The 24009-nt window shown below is 36.9% G+C and overlaps 1 pseudogene; it reads left to right on the top strand.

Annotated features, from left to right (window-relative positions):
* Nucleotides 1-555: 555 nt before the first annotated feature.
* Nucleotides 556-24009, top strand: part of LOC104235981 (nucleobase-ascorbate transporter 6-like) — a 33148-nt pseudogene continuing 9694 nt past the window's right edge.

The raw sequence follows: 24009 nt of genomic DNA on the forward strand, positions 1-24009 counted from the left end.
AAAATAAAGACAAGTATAGAGAGAAACTGATATATTATTCGAACTCAAACTGATGTACATAATGAACTGAAATCTCTTCTATTTATAGAAAAAAAGAAGCTGCTCTGTAAGCTGCTACTACAAGCTGTTGTGTAAGCTGCTACTACAAGCTGCTACAAGCTGCTGTGTAAGCTGCTGCTGTACCAGATATGGATAATCTTCTACTGAGAGCAATATTTATCCATAACGTAGTATTGAATGAATAAGCTTATTATACCCGGTATGGATAATCTTCTACCGGGGTAATATTTATCCATAACTGGGTACTGAAAAGATAAGCTTATTATATCCGATATGGATAAACTTCTACTGGAATAATATTTATCCATAGCCGGGTACCGAAGTGATAAGCTTCTTGAGGAAGCTTATTTCCAATATAGTACTAAATAGATAAACATATTTACGGTGAAGTCACATATGGATAAGTTTCTTCGAGAAGCTTATTTACAACGGAGTACCAAATGACATAATATAATATATTTATAATAGTATTGTTCCTTTGTGGGTGACCTAGTTTTCTGTGTGCTAAACTTTGAGCCTTTTCTTTATAAGTCTTGCTTTATTGGTTCTTTGACATTCTTTTCTCTTGATTCTTTGAATTTCCTAACATATTTTCTCCTTAGTTTCTGAAGGGATTTGGGGTTTGCACTACTTTTAGTCAAAATAGTGGAGAAAGAAAGAAATGGCAGGACATGGAAGAGTAGCTTCAGCACCAATTGCAAGTGACCCAGTGCCACATCCACCAAAGATTCAGCTTCCCAATGTTTCCTACTGCATTTGTAATCACCCCCCATGGCGTAAGTCTACATTCCTTTGATTTTATATGTTCCTGTTTTGGGTTTCACGGGACCGTTTAGTTTCTTTGAGCGAGACTGTTTCTGCATTGTTGATGTTTTTTTCACCTAGGTGGTTGAGGCCTATGGGCAAAAATTTGGGGTGGTTCAGGTTCGAATATCCGATACAACACTTATCATCTGTGCTTAGGGTTGAACAATACTATGTGGTAGTAGCCAGTGGGCTAGCGGGTGGATAAATCCAAAAGAAAATTATTTGTGCATATGGGTCCGAATCTAGCCACAAGCAATACATTACAATCAATACGGGCTAAAGAAATCAATTCCACAAGAAAAATACGAAATTATAAGCCAAAATCCGAAATTGGCCAAAAACCGGTCCCCGACCCACATCTCAAAATCCAACAAAAGTCACAAAATCTGAAAGCCCATTCACTCACGAGTCACCATATGAAATTTATCAAAATCCGGCACCAAATCGACACTCAAATCCCCAAAATCAACTCACTAATTCCCTAGCCTCAAATCCCCAAATTATGCCTCAAATCCCCAAATTACTCCTCAAAAACACTTAAACTAGGTGGGAAAATCAATGGAGAAACATAATTATTGAAGAAATCTAACCACAAGTGACTTACCTCAAAACCCCCTTCGAAATCTCTCTAAAAAATCGCCCAATTCCGAGTCCCAAATGTTAAAATGAAGCCAAAATCGCGAAACCTAGCATTTATATGTTCTGCCCAGTTAAACCGCACCTGCGGTCCAAAAATCCGCTTCTGCGGTGAAAGCTCCACACCTGCGGAAGTCACTTAACCTATCTGGGCTCGCACCTGCGGTCTAGGCCTTGAACTTGCGTAGGCACTTCTGCGGTCCACCATCTCCTTCTGCGGAAACATCCTTCACCCATTCATTCCTTCAACTCCGCTTCTGCGCCTTTTTCGCCGCATCTACGGCTCGCAGGTGCGGGAGAACCTTCACACCTGCAACTCCAGCTCCTCTCTTCCTTGCCCGCTTCTACGGCTTCCTTCCTGCTTCTGCGGTCTCGGACCTACGGTGCCCACTTCGTAGGTGCGATTACACCAACAGTGGAATTTCTTCAGCAACTTATCAACTTCAAAACTTGATACGTTAATCACCTGAAAATAACCCAAGGCCCCCTGGACCTCAACCAAACATACCAACGAGTCTTAAAACATCATACGAACTTAGTCGAATCCTTAAACCACCTCAAATAACATTAAAAACACGAATTGCACACGAGTTGAAGCCTAATGAACTTTGAAATTTCCAAATTCTACAAACGATGTCGAAACTCATCAAATCACGTCCGATTGACCTCAAATTTTACACACAAGTCACAAATGACCCCATGAACCTACTCTAAGTTCCGGAATTCCAATCCGAGCCCGATATAAAAAGTCCAACCCTCGTTCAAACTTTCCAAAATTTCAAGTTTCGCCATTTCAAGCCTAATTCTACAACGGACCTCCAAATCACAATCCGGACAAGTTCTTTAGTCCAAAATCAACTAACGGAGCTAACGGAACCATCAAAGCTCAAATCTGAGGTCGTTTACATACAAGTCAATATCCGGTCAACTTTTCCAACTTAAGTTTTCAATTAAGAGATTAAGTGTCTCAATTCACTTTGAAATCTCTCCGAACCCAAACCAACCAACCCGGTAAGTCATATAATAGAGCACAAAAGGAGCAGAAAATGCGGAAACAGGGGTACAATTCTCAAAATGACCGGCCGGGTCGTTACACAAGGTGTGGCCCAAGGTATGAAGACTTCCGGGGCTAGACTAAAGTATCAAATTTTGTATCATCTAAGATGGGCCATATCAAACCATCAACAGTGACCATGGCACTGGTTTGGTATATGTGATCAAGTCCTCTCTCTTTCTCATAAGATTTAATGTGTAGTTGTCAAATGGACGAGACCTCTATCCAACTGAATAAAGATCAACACTGATGGTAGTTGGAATAGGGAAGGGATCAGGGGGGCTGGAGGTATAGGTAGAGATTCTGATGGTAGTTTGATCATGGCGTTTGCAAATACTTTAGGAAGGGGCAGCAGCAATATAGCAGAGGCTAAGGAAGCTTGGCTAGGAGCGAAGAGGTGCATCTCACAAGGCTATCAAAACAACTGAATAAAGATCAACACTGATGGTGGTGATCGATATGATTAAAGGGAATACGAAAGTGGCTTGGCATATGCAGGACATCATTTTGAACATTAGGCAACTTCTCCAACATGTTAATAGTAAAATCCAACATTGCTATCAGGAGGCTAATAGGTAGAGATTCTGATGGTAGTTTGATCATGGCGTTTGCAAATACTTTAGGAAGGGGCAGCAGCAATATAGCAGAGGCTAAGGAAGCTTGGCTAGGAGCGAAGAGGTGCATCTCACAAGGCTATCAAAACAACTGAATAAAGATCAACACTGATGGTGGTGATCGATATGATTAAAGGGAATACGAAGGTGGCTTGGCATATGCAGGACATCATTTTGAACATTAGGCAACTTCTCCAACATGTTAATAGTAAAATCCAACATTGCTATCAGGAGGCTAACCAAGTTGCAGATGCTCTTGCTAAATGGGGCATTAAGGAATATAACTCTTTTTTCTTTTCATTAAGGGAGCTTCCTAAACATGCAGCTGGTTCTTATCTTCTGAACAAGGCCCAAATGGCATCAATAAGGCATAAGCAAAGGAGAAACATGCTCGTATCAAGCTATTTTTGGTTTGTTAGGTGGTAATTGCTGGTAACATTTTGCTGGATAACTGGGGCAAATATACTGGGAACCAACCTTATATATGACCCTATGAATATGTACATAGTCTAGAGAATGCCAATATGCAACTTAGAATAGTCTGTAATTTTATAATATGGTTTTGTTTGTAGCTACTAGGAACTTTCTTAACAGAGGACGTTGATGCACGCCTCTGTTTCTGATGTCATTTTTCGGTGATCAATAGAAGGATCGTGCTTCCTAAAGGCATAAATTTTATTTTTAAAAAAAGAGGGTGAGAGACAGATTGGATGTTTTAGCAAAAGTCATGTTTGTGGTGCGTACGAATACTTCAGGGTCTACAACTTTGGTTTAAAATTTCATAAGCAAGAGCAGCTGAGGCTCACAGAACATCTATTGTTTTTCTGTATGTTCTACATTCACGTCCCTACCTTGGGTTATATAATACAACCCAAGGAGCGTATACAAGTACAACTCATAGACTAAGAGACTCCTACAATCTGGTCCTATACATGAAGTAACGTGCAGGCCAGGATATTCACATTGAACCAAATTAGGTCTCCGCTATCATCCACAATTCCTTATCCCATTCAGCTTCACTTTCAAAACAGCTTAGAGATCTCTAGTATAAACAAGAGAGCTGACTGTATACACAATTTTTTCCTCCGTCCCGTGTCATTTTTCGCTTCTCGAGATTTAAACTGTGTAAACTTTGACCAACATTTTAAAAATATTGACATGAGAAAAATTGCAACTTATAGAACTTTCTTATAGTTTTGAATATCTAAATTTTAATTTTAAAATATTGAGTTGATCTAATTCAATTTAACTTCAAAAATTAGTCTAATTAATTAATCAGAAGTGACAGATAAATTGGGATGGGGAGGGTGTATTATTTGGTGGCTGACATAGTATTTACTCTGTAAAGTATTTTCTTGTTTTCCTGTTACTGCTGTTGAACAAGAATGCTGTGGAACGCTTCTCTGATTTTGTCTAATTGCTGGAATGCAGCTGAGGCTATTCTGCACGGTTTTCAACATTATCTTGTTATGCTTGGTACAACAGTTATCATCCCTACAACTCTGGTTCCACAAATGGGAGGTGGAAATGTGAGGCTTCCAGACACATTGAACTACTTAACGACTTAAGATACGAATTTCACTTGAACTCAAGTAGTGTTACAGGTTTTTAATGAAAGAATACCTGCTCGTTAATTTGCAGGAGGAGAAAGCCAAAGTTATTCAGACATTGCTATTTGTTGCTGGTCTGAACACCTTGTTGCAGTCTCTCTTTGGGACCAGACTGCCTGCTGTGATGGGAGGGTCTTACACCTTCGTTGCACCTACAGTCTCGATTATCATTTCTGGACGATGGAGTGATGAAGACCCTGTTTCGGTTGGTGTCTTCTTCAAACACTTAGTTATTTCTCTTCTATTGTTTGGATCATCTGTTAATCAACTAATTATTTGTTGAATGTCGGAGTCAAAAGCAGAGATATTGGTCTAGTTAGCTTTTCTATGGAGTTAGTTGGGGAATGCATGGAATGAGCAGTTCAACAGTTGTTATTGTCATTTAGGTAGGATGCTGGGAGAACAAACTAGAGTTGGGTTTAGGTTTGGTTCTAAACCCAAAACCAGTAGTTTAGTTTAAAAGAGTTTATACGGCCATCCAAAGAATATCTACACACATATATATAAGCATCTTTAAAATGTGAGATTTGTATTCTTAAAACTAAAGCAGGTTGTCTACCACAACATGTAAAAATAATCTGATAATGTAAAAATTTCTTACATTGATGTATATATAACTTAAACTCGGTTTACAATTAGAATTTAAGTTCTATGGATTGACTGTGTAAAAGATATTTACACCATTAAGTTATCAAAAGGTAATTGTAAGTAATTTTATTTAATAGCATTGATTTTATAACATAAAATAAACGGCAAATAACCTGTTATGACAGACTAAATTATACCGAGAGTGTCACGACCCAAAATCCATCAAAGACCGTGATGGCGCCGGTCACCTCGGTCAGGCAAGCCAACATTGAGTAATTAATTAAACCCTCATTTTAATATTTTAGGAACCATAATTTCCTTTAATTTAACTAGTAAAAGGTAATCATCACTGAATAAATAAAATATTTACAACTTTTAATATTAAATATCCCATAATCATCCCAGAACCCAGAGTCACAAGTGCATGAGCAATCACTAAGAAATCAAATGAAGTACAATAACTGTCTGGAATACAGATTTGGACAAGAAGTAAATACAATACACTGAAAGAGACTATGCTGGCTGCGGGTCACCTCGAGAGATGCAGCTCGCTTAAGTCTCCGTATCATCCATACCGCTATGCCCATTAGTTCGTTAGAGGTACATGTGCATGTGTAACAAAAATGCACAACAAGTGTAGCATGAGTACAAAAACAACGTGTACTCAGTAAGTATCCCATCTAATCTCGAAGAAGTAGAGACGAGAGGTCGACTTCGACACTTACTAGTGGTCCAATGATAATATACCAATAATTTAATAAATCGAGGATTTTCATAAAAATGACAGTAACTCAAATAGCATGAGGCAAGTAAACAATTCTTTCGTTTATAGGAAATTCCCAAATTCATTTTCATCATTTATACATTTATCTCAGGCCAGGGAGAAACAAATATCAACATCTATGAATTTCAAGGCAAGCAATACAAGCACGCGCAAATCATGTCGAGGTCGTACAACCCGATCCAACAAATATTTAAACTATGCACTGCCAGAGGGTCGAATGACGCGAACCATAAATGCATCTATTACCCCGCTCGCGAATCATACATGCGACGCGGTCAAATATAAATAAACAATCACCCCACTCGCGAATCATACATGCGATGCAGGTACACATAGAAACACGCATTCAAACAGTCAATCAAGACTTCATCAGGGAAAAACAATTACCCAAAGAAATAGCAATTCTTTTTAACGGTCAAGAAAATTATGTTTTAATTCCTTTACCAATTTAATATGATTTAAGCATTTTAAATTGACAACAAGATTCCAAATATTACAAGTAGAGCATGCTTTTAGGTCCTAGACTACCCAGACTTATGCATAATAGTAACTACGCATGGACTCTCGTCACCTTGTGCGTACGTAGCCCCCACAAATAAGAGCACATATCCAATTAATTTACCTATGGGGACAATTCCCTCCTACAAGGTTAGAAAGGAGACTCACCTCGCTCCGAAGCCCACTTTCCGGTCCAAGATTATGCTCAAACCCTCAATTCAGTGCCGAACAATCCAAAACTATTGAAATAGTGTATAAACTAATCAATACATGTTCAAAAATTCATATTCCAACTATTAAGGTGATTACCCAACCCTAAATGTAAGATTCCTAAAATTCACCCCCGGGCCCACGTGCCTGAATTCCGGAAATTTTAGAAGAAAGTTGTTACCCATAACCTTATGAAGTCAAATATGTGATTTTTACCAAATTCCATATCCATTTTCGTGGTTAAATCTTGTCACGACCCCGGTTCGCCCTCTGTTCATCGTGACGACACCTAGTCTCTACGACTAGGTAAGCCTAAATTGTGGAAGAAAAACCAAATTTGCCGAAGTAAAATAATTTAAAACAGAAATAAGGTAATAACAATATTTAACTAAGCCGCTCGACATACTCCATATTTAAATCTCAAAACAATAACTAAATCCAAGACCCGAAAACCCACAAATCACAAGCTAAGAGATACATAAGAAGCTCTAACTCCAGAAATGTCTAATAAAGGGGAATACTGAAGGGCTACACTATTACAGTAAGATAGAGAGGGACTCCTCGGTCTGCGGACGCGGCAGATATACCTCGAAGTCTCTACAGAGCGCCTCGCCTCAAGGATAGTGAGTCTGAGCAGAGGTACCTAGATATGCACATGAAAAACATGCGTAGAAAGGGCATAAGTACACCACAACAGTACTCAGTAAGTGCCAAGCCTAACCTCGGTCGGGTAGTGACGAGGAAGGTCAGGGCCCTACTGAGATTTAATAAATATAAAGATGACATGATAAGATATACAAGATAATAAGGATTACAATAACGGAAAACAGAGATAAAGGCAAACCACAAGAAGTACCACTCATAACAAGGATGATAACCGGGGATCTCTTGGTATCCCGAGGATCTCTTGGTATCCTCAATATATGCTAGGGATCTCTTGGTATCCCGAGGATCTCTTGGTATCCTCAATATACGTGCCAGGGATCTCTTGGTATCCCACACCTTAGTTCAGATCATAAATACATGCAGGGGATCTCCTGGGATGCCTTCCGGCAGTCCCAAAGTAAAAACACACAGCAGCAACACAAGAATACCCAATTAAGCTAAATTTCGTACCAAGTAAATAGTTAATTCTAGCCTAACATGCTTCACGTAATGCAATTAAGGCAGTTTAAGCAAATAGGCAATTAAGTCAACTAAACATGCTTTCCTAAACTAGCAACATGCTAAATTCGCAAGTAGAATAAAATAGGAAAAAGAACTCAATTGAAATACTTAAGGAAAAAAAAAAAATCAGATTTTCAACAATTAGCTCAAGTGCGCACTCGTCACCTCGCGTACAAAGCATTTCAATTATCAAATATATCATATCCTAAGGGGAAGGTCCCCCGTACAAGGTTAGGCAAGCCACTTACCTCGAACCAGCTCAAATCAACCCGAAACCACGCTCTTGCCACGAGTACTCGACTCCAAATGGTCCAAATCTATTCAATTCGATTGCATAATGGGGAAGGTCCCCCGTACAAGGTTAGGCAAGCCAGTTACCTCGAACCAGCTCAAATCAACCCGAAACCACGCTCTTGCCACGAGTACTCGACTCCAAATGGTCCAAATCTATTCAATTCAATTGCATAATGTAAATAACACTTCAAGTAACTCTACAATTAAATTCTAAGCTAATACGCGAAATTAGGTAAAATGACCAAAACGCCCCTTAGGCCCATGTCTCGGAATCGAGTAAAATTTACATTTTCAGAATCCTCATACTCTCACGAGTCTAACCATACCAAAATTATCCAAATCCGATGTCAAATCCCCAATCAAAACTCAAATTTTTGGTCTAAGAACTTTTCCCAAATTTTCATACAAATTCCGAAATTTAATGATGAATTCATGTTTGGATTAATGGGTTACAAGCAAAAAGGAGTTAAGAATCGTTACCCAATCGATATCTCTGAAAATCCCTCAAAATCTCGGTCAAATTCGAGCTCCCAAACTTAAGTTTTGATAAAAATGGCTAAACCCTCGATTTTGAAATTTTATATGCTGCCTAGGTATTTCCTTCTTCACAAACGCGATGCACTAAAGTCCACTAGTCAGTCTCCCTCTTCGCGAACGCGATGCCTGAGCCGCGAACGCGATGATCATTTCTCTTCTCCTACGCGAACGCGAGACTTCATTCGCGAACGTGTAGGCACACGGTCCCGCAGCCTCGCGAATGCGGAAGCTCCTTCGCTAACGCGAAGCGTTAATTCCTCACCAGCCCCAGCTCCCCTTCGCGAACGCGAGATCCCACTCGCGAACGCGAAGAAGGAAACCAGAATTGACTGCTGCAACATTTTTTGCAATTCTCTAAGTCCAAAAATGATCCGTTGAGCATCCGAAACACACCCGAGGCCCCCGGGACCTCAACCAAACCTGCCAACCAATCCTAAAACATCATTCAAACTTGTTCCAACCTTCGGAACGCTCAAAACAACATCAAAACACCTATTTTTCATCGGATTCAAGCCTAAGAATTCCTAAAAATCTAAAAACACGCTTTCGATCAAAAAGTCTATCAAACCTCGCCCGAATGACCTGAAATTTTGCACACACGTCACATTCTACACTATGGAGCTACTCCAACTTTCGGAATTCCATTCCGACCGTCGGATCAAAATCTCACTATCGAACCGGAAACTTCAAAAATTCAACTTTCGGCATTTCAAGCCTAAATTAGCTACGGACCTCCAAAACATAATCCGAACACGCCCCTAAGCCCGAAATCACCAACGGAGCTAACGGAACCATCAGATTTCCATTCCGAGGCCGTCTTCACACTGTTCCGACTACGATCAACTTTCCAACATTTAAGCTCTCATTTAGAGACTAAGTGTCCCAAAACTTTCCGAAACTTAAAACCGAACGTCTCGACGAATAAAAATAGCAGAAATAGACTCGGGGAAAGCAGTTAATAGGGGATTGGGACGTTAATTCTCAAGACGACCGGTCAGGTCGTCACAAATCTCATTTTTTTACAAAACCTAGATTTTCATCTAAACCCTTGATTTCACCAATTTTTACATGTTAATCTATCCATAATCTATGTATTAAACTCATGTTGTGTAGAAATTACTTACCTCAAAGTGCTAGGTGAAAACCCTCTTCCAAAAGTTCCAAAAATCGCCCAAATTCGAGACTCAAAACTCCAAAATGAGTAAAAAATGGCTGACTCCCGTTTTTAGGCATTCTGCCGATGCGAGTCGCATGTATGAAATGCGACTTTGCCTGATTTTCAAGCAAAAATGAGCTACTATCGGCCTTCAGTCAATGGACCATAACTTTCTGTACAAATATCCAAATGATGAAGGGTTTATCTTTTTGGAAACTAGAATGCAGGGGCTATAACTTTCATGTTTTGCAAATTTTCAGATTCCTTATAGATTGCAAGATATGAGCTTCCAAAATCGACTGCTCGCATCAGAAATTTTCTGGCGAAACAGCTTCTGCAATAGAATTTCAGCAGCTTTCTATGTCCGAAATCCATTCCGTTAACCTTCCGAAATCTCGAGACCTTAACCAATTATACCAACATGTCCCAAAACATGATACGAACTCGCTCGAGGCCTCAAATCACATCAAACAACGTCGAAATCATGAATCACACTCAAATTCAAGCTTAATGAACTTTAAAATTTCAAACTTCTACTTTCGTTGCTTAAACCTATCAAATCACGTCCGATTGACCTCAAATTTTGCGCACAAGTCATACTTGACATTACGGACCTACTCCAGCTTGCGGAATCGGAGTCCGACCCCGATATCAAAAAGTCCACTTCCGGTCAAACTCCTCAAAAACCTTCAAATTTCTATCTTTAGCCAAATGACTCCAAAATGATCTACGGACCCCCGAATTCACTTTCGATCGGGCTCCCAACACTAGAATCACCATACGGAGCTATCCCCAGACTCGGAATCCCAAATGGACATTGATAACACTGAAAGGCACTTTAACCCAAACTTTTGAAATCCTTCCAAAAATGCTAACTCCCACAATAGGTGCCGAAACGTTCCCGGGTCTTCCAAAACCCAATCTGGACATACGCCCAAGTCTGAAACTATCATACGAACCTGCTGGAACCTTCGAATCCCGATTCCGAAGTCGTTTACTCAAAAATCCAATCTTAGTCAATTCTTTCAACTTAAAGCTTCTGAAATGAGAATTCTCTCCCCAAATCAACTCCGAACTTTCCGGAATTCAATTCCGACCATGCGTACAAGGCATAATACCTGAAATGAAGCTGCTCGTGGCCTCAAACCGCTGAACGACACGCTAGAGCTCAAAACGACCGGTCGGGTCGTTATAGAGAGTGAAAAAAATTCATTACGGTCTGTGATCATAACTTAGTGGCTGTTTGTGCAACGTGGCTCGACCCCTTCAAACATCTGAGAGAAAATAATAATTTATAAATTTTGGAAGATACCTCCAAATATACACCCAAACATTAACTATAAATTTCCGCAATAACATTTTGAGAACCAAATTTAAATACTACTTTCTAAGTGTCAAAACAAACTGATGCACATAATAATTTATTTTCCGCTTAATATATGATTCATGTCGGTGCCCATTTCTTTAACTTCGCCACTAGCTAGTCGGAAGAAGTTTTGAGACATAGGAGTCATCCATTGCATCTTGGTGATATTGGGTGTTAATTTTTTTGTTTATGTTTCCTATATGATTCATCAGAAATTCAAGAAGATAATGCGGGCGACTCAAGGTGCACATATTGCGGCTTCAACACTTCAGATAGTCCTAGGCTTCAGTGGCCTCTGGCGCAAGGTTACACGGTTTGTTATATCACAAGATCTCTCCTGGTTTTGTACAATCAAGCACATACTTTTCTGCTCTTGGATATTGTTATGCTATACTAATGATAGATTAATTGCTCTAATAAGGATCACTTTTCGGTGGTTTAATGTCTGCTCAGTTATGTTGAGTGCTTCGTGCACGTACACTAGCTCTAATAGGCATTTTACTTTCCGCGGATTCTTAGGTTTTTGAGCCCACTTTCAGTTGTTCCTTTGGTTTCTCTTGTTGGCTTTGGGCTTTATGCGTTTGGTTTTACTGGGGTAAGTATCGCAACTCGCTAAATTTATAAGTGTTGATGATATCTTGCATTATGATATTTTCTATTTAATTCTGATCAATGGGGTTGATACTGTAGGATGATTGTTAAATCTACTTTATCTTTGTTTAGGTTGCCAAATGTGTTGAAGTTGGGTTGCCAGAGCTAGTCCTTTTGGTCATTTTCTCTCAGGTGGGATGCTTTGTCTAGAAATCAGATATTTCACTTGAACATTATTTTACATGGAAGACATTGTAGGTATAAAGGTACAAATTCTGGTTATTGCAGTATATGCCCAAGGAAGATGATATTTGATAGTTTTACTGTTAGTATCACGGTGGCCATTGTATGGATTTATGCACACCTACTCACCATGCGTGGGGCTTACAATGGAAAGCCACCAAAGACACAAGCAAGCTGCAGAACTGATCGTGCTGGACTCATTGATGTTGCTCCATGGCAAGTGCTCTTCCTGTCCTCCCCCTTTTAATTTCCCTAATGCATTGATTCTCATATTGTAGACTGCATTAGATTGTTTGTTGGTCAATTTTAAACTATTTTCATTGCTACTATCTAGGAGCAGAACAAAATTTACTTCATATTTTGAACTACTTTTTTAACTCATGGTCTAATGATTGTATCAAGGAAGTCGTATTGTTTGAAAAACATTCCATTCTACTTATTTCTTGCTTAAATTTGTAACTTTAACGATTTCCTCTTATTCCTCGCTGGCACTAATTTGCAGGATTAGTATTCCTTACCCCTTCCAATGGGGACTTCCTTCGTTTGATGTCGGTGAAGCATTTGCTATGATGATGGCCACTTTTGTTGCTCTTGTAGAGGTTTGTTTACTCGTCAGAGCTTGGACAAAGATAGTACTAAAATATTTTGAATGCTTTATTGATTTTTGTGAAAGTCTCTAATTGGGTGTAAGAAATAAAGTAAGATTTTTACAACTTGTGATCTAATATAAAAATTTGTATGGCAAAAATTCATTTCATTAAAGGTAAAAGGGGATTTTAAAGTTGAATTGTTACCAAATATAGAAAGATGCCATTATTTTTGAATTGACTAAAAAGAAAAGATTATCCTATAAATTGGGACAGAGGAAATATCTTATTTTGGCTGGTTTTGTAGACACTTAGGGGTCGTCTGATTTGAAAACAAGTTGTCCTAGAATTAATTATTTCGGATTAGTTATCCCGGGATTATTATCCCACCCTCTTATAGGGATTAAAATAACAATACAATCCCAGGATTGGTTATATCGCGATTTTATCCCAACTAAATGTAGGACAAACGCATCTCAAATTTAATACCGAGATTAATTATCCCTTATCCTCGTACCAACGAGCTTAGGGTTTAAGTAGCTCCTTGTGTTGTTTTCTTTTGCTTATTCGAATATGATCTTGATTGCCTTACATTGGGCTATTTTGGAATTATGACCCTGTGGCTGTTGCTACAGATATCTCAATCTTCATCTATTTTCTCTCACTCTTTGTGCTCCCCCTCTTTCTCCGTCACCCTTTTTGCATCCTTTTTCATTCTGATGTGATTCGTTTCAAATTCAAGAGTAACTCCATAATGGATGAAATATATTGTTTTTTGACTTTTATAATATATGTTTGAAGGATCTAGAGAAAAAGGCTACTTCTTGACCCCATTTTTCTTTTAGATCCTATTTGGGATCCCTTTTTCTTCTGCACACACAAATCCAAATACATATATTTCTTTTTCCTCCATTTTTTTTCTTCAAAATCGTCTCTTTCATCTTCAGAGAAATCTTCATCATTTAAAGAGAACCTCTGTTGCATCGATCTCCTCTTCCATGCTAAAATGACTTTTCTTGCTCAAACTAGGAAGAAAAGATGGGCTGAGCATTTAAGGTTGTGTACATGTTTCATGAATGAATTGAGAATCCTTGGTTGGGAGGGCTAAGCAATTGCTAGAAAGTAATTAATGTATGAAAGTTATTGTCTAAAGGTGGAAGTTCGACCGGTAACTGCAATTGATTAGTTTGTCACCTCCATTGTTGTCCTTGTCTCCAAAGTGGACTTCTATTCCAAATTAACCTCATTGTTATCGTCATAAAAATAGCATCTTATTCTTATGTATGGGTAAAAATTCCCTCTACCATAGTGATTTCGTTGTTGGTTGAGGAACTCTTTTTTTGGTGGGACAGTGTGCTCATCCGATATAGAAGTTTTGTCAGGTATAATATCATTACTTCCTTTTGTTTTCAACATTAGCATCATTAGTATTCTCATTACCATCACCATAACCCCTAGCTTCTTCATAAGCCTTAACCTTAGGCAAGTTACATTGTTGTGCACCCACATGATCTTTAGTTGCACTGTTTATTGTACATTCTGTTTAATTGCTAGAGGCTTCTAGGAGATGCATTACTTTTACGAACATACATTTGTTTTTGCCTCTTTTTGGTTTTGGTATTGCTCCAAGGTCGCTCCTTGTCCTTTAGATATTCACCCTGTTGTTTATTTTTCCCTATGTTATTATTTCTCAGCCATATGCTTCAACTCTTTATCCTTGTTCTGTCCATTATCATTTTTGCCAAGCTCAGTTTGTTCATCATCCTCAACATTCCATTCTTTTTTTGCATTGCTTTTCCGAATGCCCTTGCTGTGAGTACTTAAGACAATAAGAAGGACTGTTCTCATATTCTATTTTCTGCCAAATGTCCTCAACAATCTCACTCCCCGACCTCTTAAAATTGACCCAAACTTCATTTAACAACTTGTTTGGATGGTTGTTACTTGTTGTATTGTATCGTACTGTTACTTTAAATACAATTTTTGTCTTGAATATTAGTTAAATTTTATGGTATCATATCGTTAAATCCGTTGTTGCATAACGACGAAAAATGCCACTTTATGGAACGACCGATTTGGTGTGGTCGCGTCGTTCCCTTATTTTTTTCCTCTGATCTTGCCTTCCATATTATTAAATAATCTCATTTTATGCTTTATCCTACCTTTTTATATAATAATTCTACCTCGTGTCTTTTTTTAATTTTATAATATTGCAAATTTATTCTTCATATTGTTGATGACATCATGAAACGGCGGAAACTAATACAATCTATCCAAACATTATATACATCAAAAAGATACAATACAATATTATAAGATACATTATGAAACCATACATAACAACCATCCAAACAAGCTGTTAGTCGATCCTTTGCTAAATCAATCTCTACTTTAACTGTAGCAGCAGAAGGTCTACCCTTTTTTTTTTTTTTTTTTAAAACTAACAGACTGCCAAGTCTAGAGCAACTAGATGACCTTTGGCCCGTGCTAGCACGGGCCCAACATAGTATGTGGTTCAATTTTCGGTATGTATGCAAAATTTAAACTTATTTATCTGGTTTTAGTTACGTTTTCCTTTCTACAAAAAGTAACTAAAGTTTTTTATAAAGAACATACAAATTCTGTCATACACTACAATTTATATACAATTTGAGCATAACTTTTTGTTGTACAAATGACATACAAAAATAAATATACAATCTATTTATGTCTTACTCTTCGAGTTTCAATCTAAAATTTCATGCAAAATCAACTCGAATCTTCACCAAATTGATATATAAACGCCAAAGGATATTTCAATTACTTGCGACGTCTAATTTAGATAAATAATAATTTTGTAAGATTCTATTTTTGATTCAAAGCTTCGAAACTTTTATGGATGTCAACGGAGTTTAAGCTTATGTCTTTACGTTTCACACGTCTTAAAAAATTGTGTATAAATGAATACATAAATAAGTTTCACATAAAAGAACAAATAAATGGTTTCAGCCTCGCCTTCAGCAAGGTTCCTTTTTTTTTTTTTTTTTTTTAAGTATCTTGACTTTAGCATTGTTAGGATGACGTAAAAAATGATGTGATAGTTAACATGGATCAATTATACGGGATGTGATTTTTTTCAAGGAAGCTTTAGTTCGTCCCTTTTTAGGGATAAGTTTATCCTTCATAGTTTAAAAACGAAGACGGGAGGTGCAGTAAAAAATAAGGATTTCTAGCCTATAAGCTGGTAAGAGTGCGTAGGCCTATCTCTATATACGTCATAGAAGTGACAAGCAGGCGGGTCGGGTATGGTTTGGGTCGAAACGGGTAATGAAAAAACAAACAAATTATCCGACCCGACCCCTATTTAATACGGATAAAAAACAGATCAACCGGCGAATAATATGTGTAACTATATTATCCATGACTTCTTGCATATGATCACTTTTGGGAGAATTCTTAGTCTCCCTAACTTGAGGAACCCCCAATTTGAGGCTTTACAAATGTAAAAGTTAGACTCGTTGGTTATCCATTGGTTATCCATTTTCTAAATGGATAAAATGGTTCTTATCCATATTTGACCCGTTTTTAAAATGTTCATTATCCAACCCATTTTTTGTGGATAATATGGGTAGTTAACTATTTTCTTTTAACCATTTTGCCATCCCTAGTATGTCGGATAGAGTTGGGTGGAATGGGGGAGAAAGAAGAGAGAGAAAGAATGAGGAAGATTGCAGTCTAAATACATTATTTTGTATAAAATTGGTAAATTATATATCAAATATTATAAAAGCATTGTAGAGTTGTATAAAACTTTCTAATATGTGTATTGGAACTTATTCTAAATACTCATAAGCTTTTTTTGCTTAACACACATGTAGACCTATTGTTTTGCAACAACATCGCAAAGTTGTATAGAACTTTCAAATATATGTACTTAAATTGCTAAACATAAGATTGTATAGAACTTTGAAATATGTGTACTGAAATTGCTAAATATATAAGTAGTTTTTTCAACACATGAGTGTGACAAAGTTTCCATCTGTAGTTTTCTCCATGAAACCATTTTTCTCCTAGCTCTTACTTACATCATAACAAACATGTTCGTTACATCTTTTACCTTTTGGGATAAGTTTTGAATACCTCAATAAATGACAGTTAAGATAAATAAATACTTTAAAAATAAATAATACAGAACAAATAACCACATCATGTGTAAAGTAACAAATTGTAATCTAAATGGATTTTCTTTGCTAAACAACTTAAATGAATATGGTGGTTTTCTTTTAAAATTATCCTATTTTAGAGTGTTTGTCCAAGTTTTTATGAAAAAATAGCTTTTAAGTATTAGCATAAGTTGTTTTTCAGAAGCTGAAAAATAGCTTTTCCCTATAAACACTTTTGAAACCTAGGTCGAGCATAAATTGTTCTAATATTGAGAATTGAAACATAAATTGTAGTAACTCTCTAGTAGTACTTTTTCTGAAATAGTTTTGACAAAAAGATCTTGTCAAAATAAATAAATTTAGGAGGTTTGGCCAAAATGCATGTTAAATTGGGTAAAACTATTACTATAACTTAATTAGCGTCACAACTTCTTACAAAATATATTATCGGATAACTTTGTTGAAAACCCAATTGGAGCTCCATAGAATTGTTTTCGTTATATTTCCTAACAAATATCAAATGTTTACATTTACAAAAATAAATTTAGGCAATTTTTCAAATTAAAACAAATAATATTCCCTAATTGTTGGAGCTCATGCTTAACTTACTAATGAATCGACTTTTGCGAGTATCCCGATTTTCTATAATTAACTTTCAAGATGTGGCTAACTTATTATATTAGTCTATTACCTTCTTTTTTTTAAAGTTGCATTGCAAATACCAGTGTATTATTGTTTGTTCGATTTTTTTGACTATATTTGTTAACTTTATATTTGTTATGATCACTATTTTTAATTTAAAATTAATGTATTTGTGTCTTTGACCAATTTGTAAAGATAATAATCTACAAGTTAAGTCAAGCTATTATAAAAGTTATTTCTAAGGAGGATGATCGACATATATAGGTAAAAAGACTGGAACGATTGGGCCCCAACGTTGCAGTGCTACTAATGACGGATGTTATGGATATTTTGTCCAAATAAGGAAATGCACAATATACAAGGCAATCTAGTACTACAAGATTAAAGCACAGTTGTGCGCGAAATGCCAAAATTGTCCCTGGTCGGCAAGCTGACCTTCAACTGCTTCTCTCGCTCTTCTATATATTAGTAATTACTTTTCCAATTGGGGACAGGATTCTAACCAGACCTTCCTTTCTCCTCAAGTGCAATGGGAGGCTGAGTCAGGGGTCCGCAAGTACAACCCACACTAGTGCAATTGCTGTTTCCTCTTTCGGATCAAAGTCAGGGGTCCGCAAAAAATTCTTATGTTGGATCCAGTAACAAGCATCTTAGTTTTGGAATAAATGGGTAAGAATTCGGATTCTTCAGCAAAGTGAATAAAAACATGCCTGAAATCGTAATAAACAATTTGAATTTAACCCTTAAATGGACTCTGTTCCAAAAACTCTCACCTTATCATATCCATTTTAGCCTTACCATGGGAGAACTTCCCAACTAGTGTGTACTTACAATCTTCAGCTAAAATATCAAGGTACTCTTCCGGGAGAAGTATACACATGGTTTACCAATGTAGGTTTTGTGGCTATTGTGAGATGGGAAAAGAGGTCTTCGTCCTGATCTAATACCTTATGTCCCCTTAAGAACAGTAGGAAAAGACGTCCCAACAGTTGCCGTCGCGTTACTGCTCGTCTGAGTATTCGGGTCGGTGAAGATGTTCGCATCAGGCGGCTGAGGCAAGGGATGTATCCCACTCGCCGGTAGAGATTCAGCTGATGTTTCCATGGAGAAGACGCGTGAGGCACACACTTATATTTTGACCCAGATCCTCTTCTTATATGAGAGGGCAATTCTTGTGTGATTTACTTTTCTTTGTTTCCCATTTTTCTTAAGAAACATACTTTTTCTTTTCTTCTAAAGAAACTGATTTTTTGGGAGAATCTTACACAAATATCCTAAAAGAGTCTCAACTTATCAAGCTTTAGTCATTAATTATACACTTACCAAACTAGTCAAACAACTATAAAAATTGAAAAGCCAATTAGATTTATCAAAACAAATTTGAAAATTTATGGCCAAATGCTAACAAAGAAATAAGGTTATTTCTCTCCAAGAATCATACACAAAGATCTCCTACCATATTTTTAAGCGTGATTAGCAATATTAGATGCAAGACGGAAAGGTAATTTCATAGATGAGATAACAAATAAGGTGATAAAATACAAAAATAATATATTTGTACAAGATTCCAAAAATCTAAGCAAAAACAGACCCTTTTCAAATGGGTATGGTTGAGATTCAACATATAGATGTGTCAATATACAAAATTTGAGGAAGATTGTAGATGATTTGGACTGAATTAATATCAAAATTCGTAGTTAAAATCGAATTCATAAAGTTCTTCTGTGACACATGTATCAAACATGTATCACACATGTATCTCACATGCATGTATACATGGATATACATGTAATACACATTTGATACAAATATGATACATATCTGATACACGAGTGATACGTAATGTGATACACATCATTTTTTAATGTTCATCTTCTACTTGGAATTTTCAATTCAAACCACCTTAAAACTCCACCAAATCATCCCAAAACTGAGATTCAAGCTCTTTACGATTTACCCAATCTATTCTAATAACACACACTCAAAAGAAAGCAAAAACTTACTTTTTTTTTGCTACAAATAACTAATTGGCTAATATTAATAATATTTTTATGAATTGGCTAGTTTTTATAATTAGCAAAATGGATATAGCTGATATTTTTCCTTTTTTTTTATTATTATTATTATTTTTTAAAGATATAGGCCATGAACTAACTTCTTTTCACACTTGTAATCTTTGGTGTTCAGTCCACTGGTTCTTTTATTGCAATTGCAAGATACGGAAGTGGCACTCCTGTGCCCCCATCAATACTAAGTCGTGGTGCTGGTTGGCAGGTAAACAGTTTTTCTTCCCTTGAATCTTTCCCCTTTCCCTCACCAGAGGCAGATTAGGGGGCAGAAGGGTGTTCACCAGAGCCCCTTTCGCCGAAAAATTACACTATATACGTAATGAAAATCTGTTTTTTACCTCTATATATTATGTTTTGAATCCCTTGACACAGCCCAAATGCATAGTTTAGGGGTCAAGGGGGTTCAAAAACTTTATAAGGCCATTAGTTCTATTCTCACTAGCTACAATCTTTTTAACTTTTTTCTTTTATTGAACTCCCTTGGCGGTAATCCTGCATCCGCTACTGCCTCTCACCCTCTTGTAAAGTAAGCAAAGAAGAGTAAAAGAGAAAGTTCGATTGGATTGAATTTTTTTTTTCCAAAAATAATGGACCATTTCTCGATTTGTGCATGTTAAAAGTTCTGTTGAATTGATTTAAGCGGAGCTTTAATCGGAATCAGATGAGTAGAACTTTTAGGGAAGTTTTATGTGAAGTCGGTAAGTAGATTAAGAGAATTACACAAAATTGGAACATTGTCGATCTGTTCCAGTCTCAGCATTTTCCAGATGCACAATTTACCATAAGAATAATCACTTGTTTTACGAAATCCCAACACCCAACTCTAACTAGAATGCTTTCTTCCCGTAACACAAGTCAAAATATGTGTCCATTCAACTGCAAGTTTGCAATCCGAGATGTCTGATCTGGTTCATGTACTTGGAACTATAATATTTAATATAATGCTAATTTTTGTAAATTTTGTTATAAATTTATTTTGCATTGATCCATTTAGGCTGTGACAATACATGTCAGATGTGATATTTCTTGAGATAGCAGATATCATACTTTATGTGGTTAAGGGATTGGAAGTCAATAGTATTTTCTCTTTCTAGCTTCCCCTAAAATATTCTCTTTTTCTCTGCTCTCTGTCTTTCATTTTCTGCATTGAAGGATTGTACTTCATGAGTACAAGGCATTTATACACTTACAGAAGAGACTATCAGGAAAACTAATCAAAACAAATAAAGGAAAATATCCTACGGATCTGCTCTTATAATTGAATCACCTATATATAGAGAGTAATGTATTAACGACTAATTATTCTGTAACACTCCCCTCAAGCTGGAGCATTGATATTGATCATCCCTAGCCTATTACAGAGATAATCAACTTGAGCTCCATTCAAAGCTTTTGTGAACAAATCATTTAGTTGTTCTCATGTCTCCGCATGATTAGTGCAAAATCGAGTTTTCTTGAATCATCCCACAAATAAAGTGACAGTCAACCTCTATATGTTTAGTTATTTCGTGATATATGGGATCTGAGGTGATATGAAGAGCAGCTTACTTATCACACTAGAGTTTTGGTGGTGCATAGAGCTTCAACTCAATTTCTGTCAGAAGATGATGATCACATGATCTCATATGTTGACTATGCCATAGCTCCATACTCAAATTCTGCACTGGACCATGATACACCATTTTATTTCTTACTTCTCCATGATACCAAATTTCCACCAGCAAAGACACAATAGTCAGTAGTATCTCTTCTATCAATTTTGGATCCAGCCTAGTTAGTTTCTACAAAGCACTCAATTCGACTATGTCTATTATTGTCTTATAATATGCGAGTCCATGGGCTCCTTGTAAGTAGCATAGAATCTGCTTCAAAGCTACTCAATGTTTGAATGTAGGTGCAAGCATGAATAGGCTAACAGCACTTGGTGCTAAAACAATATCTGAACGAGTTATATGGAGATAGTTTAATCTTTCAACTGACCTCCTATATCTATCTAAGTCATCAAAGTTCTTAAGATGCACATTAGGAACCATTGGAGTACTACAATGCTTGGCTGCCTTCTTTCCAATTCCAGCAAGCACGTCAAGGATATAATTTTCTCTAGCTTACTGAATTTATCAAACCAAGCACGGGGATCATGCTTCTAACCATACAAGGATTTCTTCAATTGATAGGCTTTCCTATACTCCCTTTAGCAACAATATCAAGTTGTTATCCCATATACACCTCTTCTTGGAGATCACCATGAAGCAGTGGATTATTGATATTTTACCGATGTAAAGGCCAATGCTGAGAAGCAACTAAAGAAATAAACAATTTGACACATGGAGTTCCCCCGGAGAAAAGTGTTTGAATAATTCACTAAATAAGTTTTAACATACCCTTTCGCCACCAGTTTGGCCCTTAAGTCTGGCAATAAAACCATCTAGATTTACCTTAACTATAATGACCCATTTGCATCCTACTGCCTTTTCTTCTTTTGGTAAGTACACCAAGTCCCAAGTGTGATTCTCATCTAATGCATGTACCTTCTCATGCATTACATCATACTATCCGGGGTGACTTAAAACTTTAACTGCCTTAGGCATAAAGATAGAATCTATAGAGTCAATTAAAGCACTAGATGCAGGAGATAAATGGTAATAAGAGATACAATTAGCAACGGAATATGTAGTTATACACTGATGTTCACCTTCACGAAGAACAATAGGAAGAAGGATTGAGTGGAGGAGTATCAAATGACGATGAAGCTAGTGCAGGACATGTATTATTGGTCTCTCTTCTCCTGGAATAAACTTGAACAATCAGTGACTTTGCTGGAGTAGATGGAAGACCATAATCCAACGAATATGTAAGGGAGGAACTAGAAAAAACATCCTGATCCGTCAGTTGTTCTACACTTGGTGAAGTGATCTTGTAGATGAGCCATTCTTTCATATTCCGCTGACTTGGAGAAATGTGAGAGAAGGAAAAAAAATAGGATGTTCTTAGAGAAGACCATATCAGTATAGACCATATATCGGTAAGTACTAGAGAGTAGTCACCAATAACTCTTCTGATATCCCAAAAAGAAACACTTTAAGGCCTTAGGGTCCAGTTTAATAATATGGGGACTTATATCACGAACATAGCATGTAATACCAAACACACTTGGCTCTATAGGAAATAATGGCTTATTAGGAAGAGCAAAAAAAATACTATAGCGAATGTCACCGTTAAGTACTGTAAATGGCATGTCATTAATTGAAAAGTTGGTTATGGAAAGCGCATCAACCCAAAATGGCTTTAGGGACTTACACTTGGAAAAGCAACGCACATGCGATATAATAAAGTGTTTGTTGTTCCTCAACAACTCCATTGAGAGGGAGTATCAACATAAGAAGATTGATGGAGAACACTATGTTGATTCATATAGTTCTAAAATGACATGTGTTCTTTAGCATTATCGCACCTTAATGTCACATAAAAACATTAAATTGTGTCTTTATTTTAGCACAAAATATAGGCAAATGAGAAAACAACTTAGAGCGATTCTTCGTATAAAATAAATTCTTCTCGTTTGAGAAAAATCATCTATAGAGATTAAAGGAAAAAGATAAAAGATTCTGATTTTATTAGATTTGTATGATCTTTAGGAGATATAGATGTAGATATTTTAGGAAAATGTTTAAACAGAAAATCCCTTGAAATCAGGGATCTCCTTGAGTCAAGGGATTGTTACCATCTTTTGTAGAACTCTTCTTTGTATAAATTCATGACTCTTACACAGATTTGATTATGGAATAAAAGAATATTTTTCTACTCAAACTTTCATGGTATCAGAGCCACCCGTGAAAGAGACTGCTGCTTCAGATTCAACTCGTGCCATCATGAGCCTAAGCGGAGATACATCAAATTACTCATTCTAGTTAACTGTCCATAAGCTGAATGGATGGAATTATCTGGAATGGGCTCAGTCCGTTAAACTGGCCATAGATGAAAGAGGAAAATTAGGTATTTGACCAGAGAAACTCAAAGGCCAAAAGCCGAAGATTCAAAAGCCAGCACGTGGAAGTCTGAAAATTCACTCATCAGCGCATGACTGATTAATTCCATGGAGCCATCTGTAGGTAAACCTTACCTTTTCCTTCCCACAGCAAAAGATATTTGGGAGGCTGTGAGAGAAACTTACTCAGATTTAGAAAATTTCTCACAAATCTTTGAGGTAAAAACAAAACTGTGGAAGTCTAGACAAGGGGAGCGTGAAGTTACTGATTTTTATGATGAGATGATGTGTCTTTGGCAAGAGTTAAATCAATGCTATAATGATGAGTGGGACTGTCCAACTGATAGTGTTAGGTTTATGAAAAAAGAA

This window comes from Nicotiana sylvestris, chromosome 11 (genome assembly GCF_000393655.2).
Source record: "Nicotiana sylvestris chromosome 11, ASM39365v2, whole genome shotgun sequence".
NCBI lineage: Eukaryota > Viridiplantae > Streptophyta > Magnoliopsida > Solanales > Solanaceae > Nicotiana > Nicotiana sylvestris.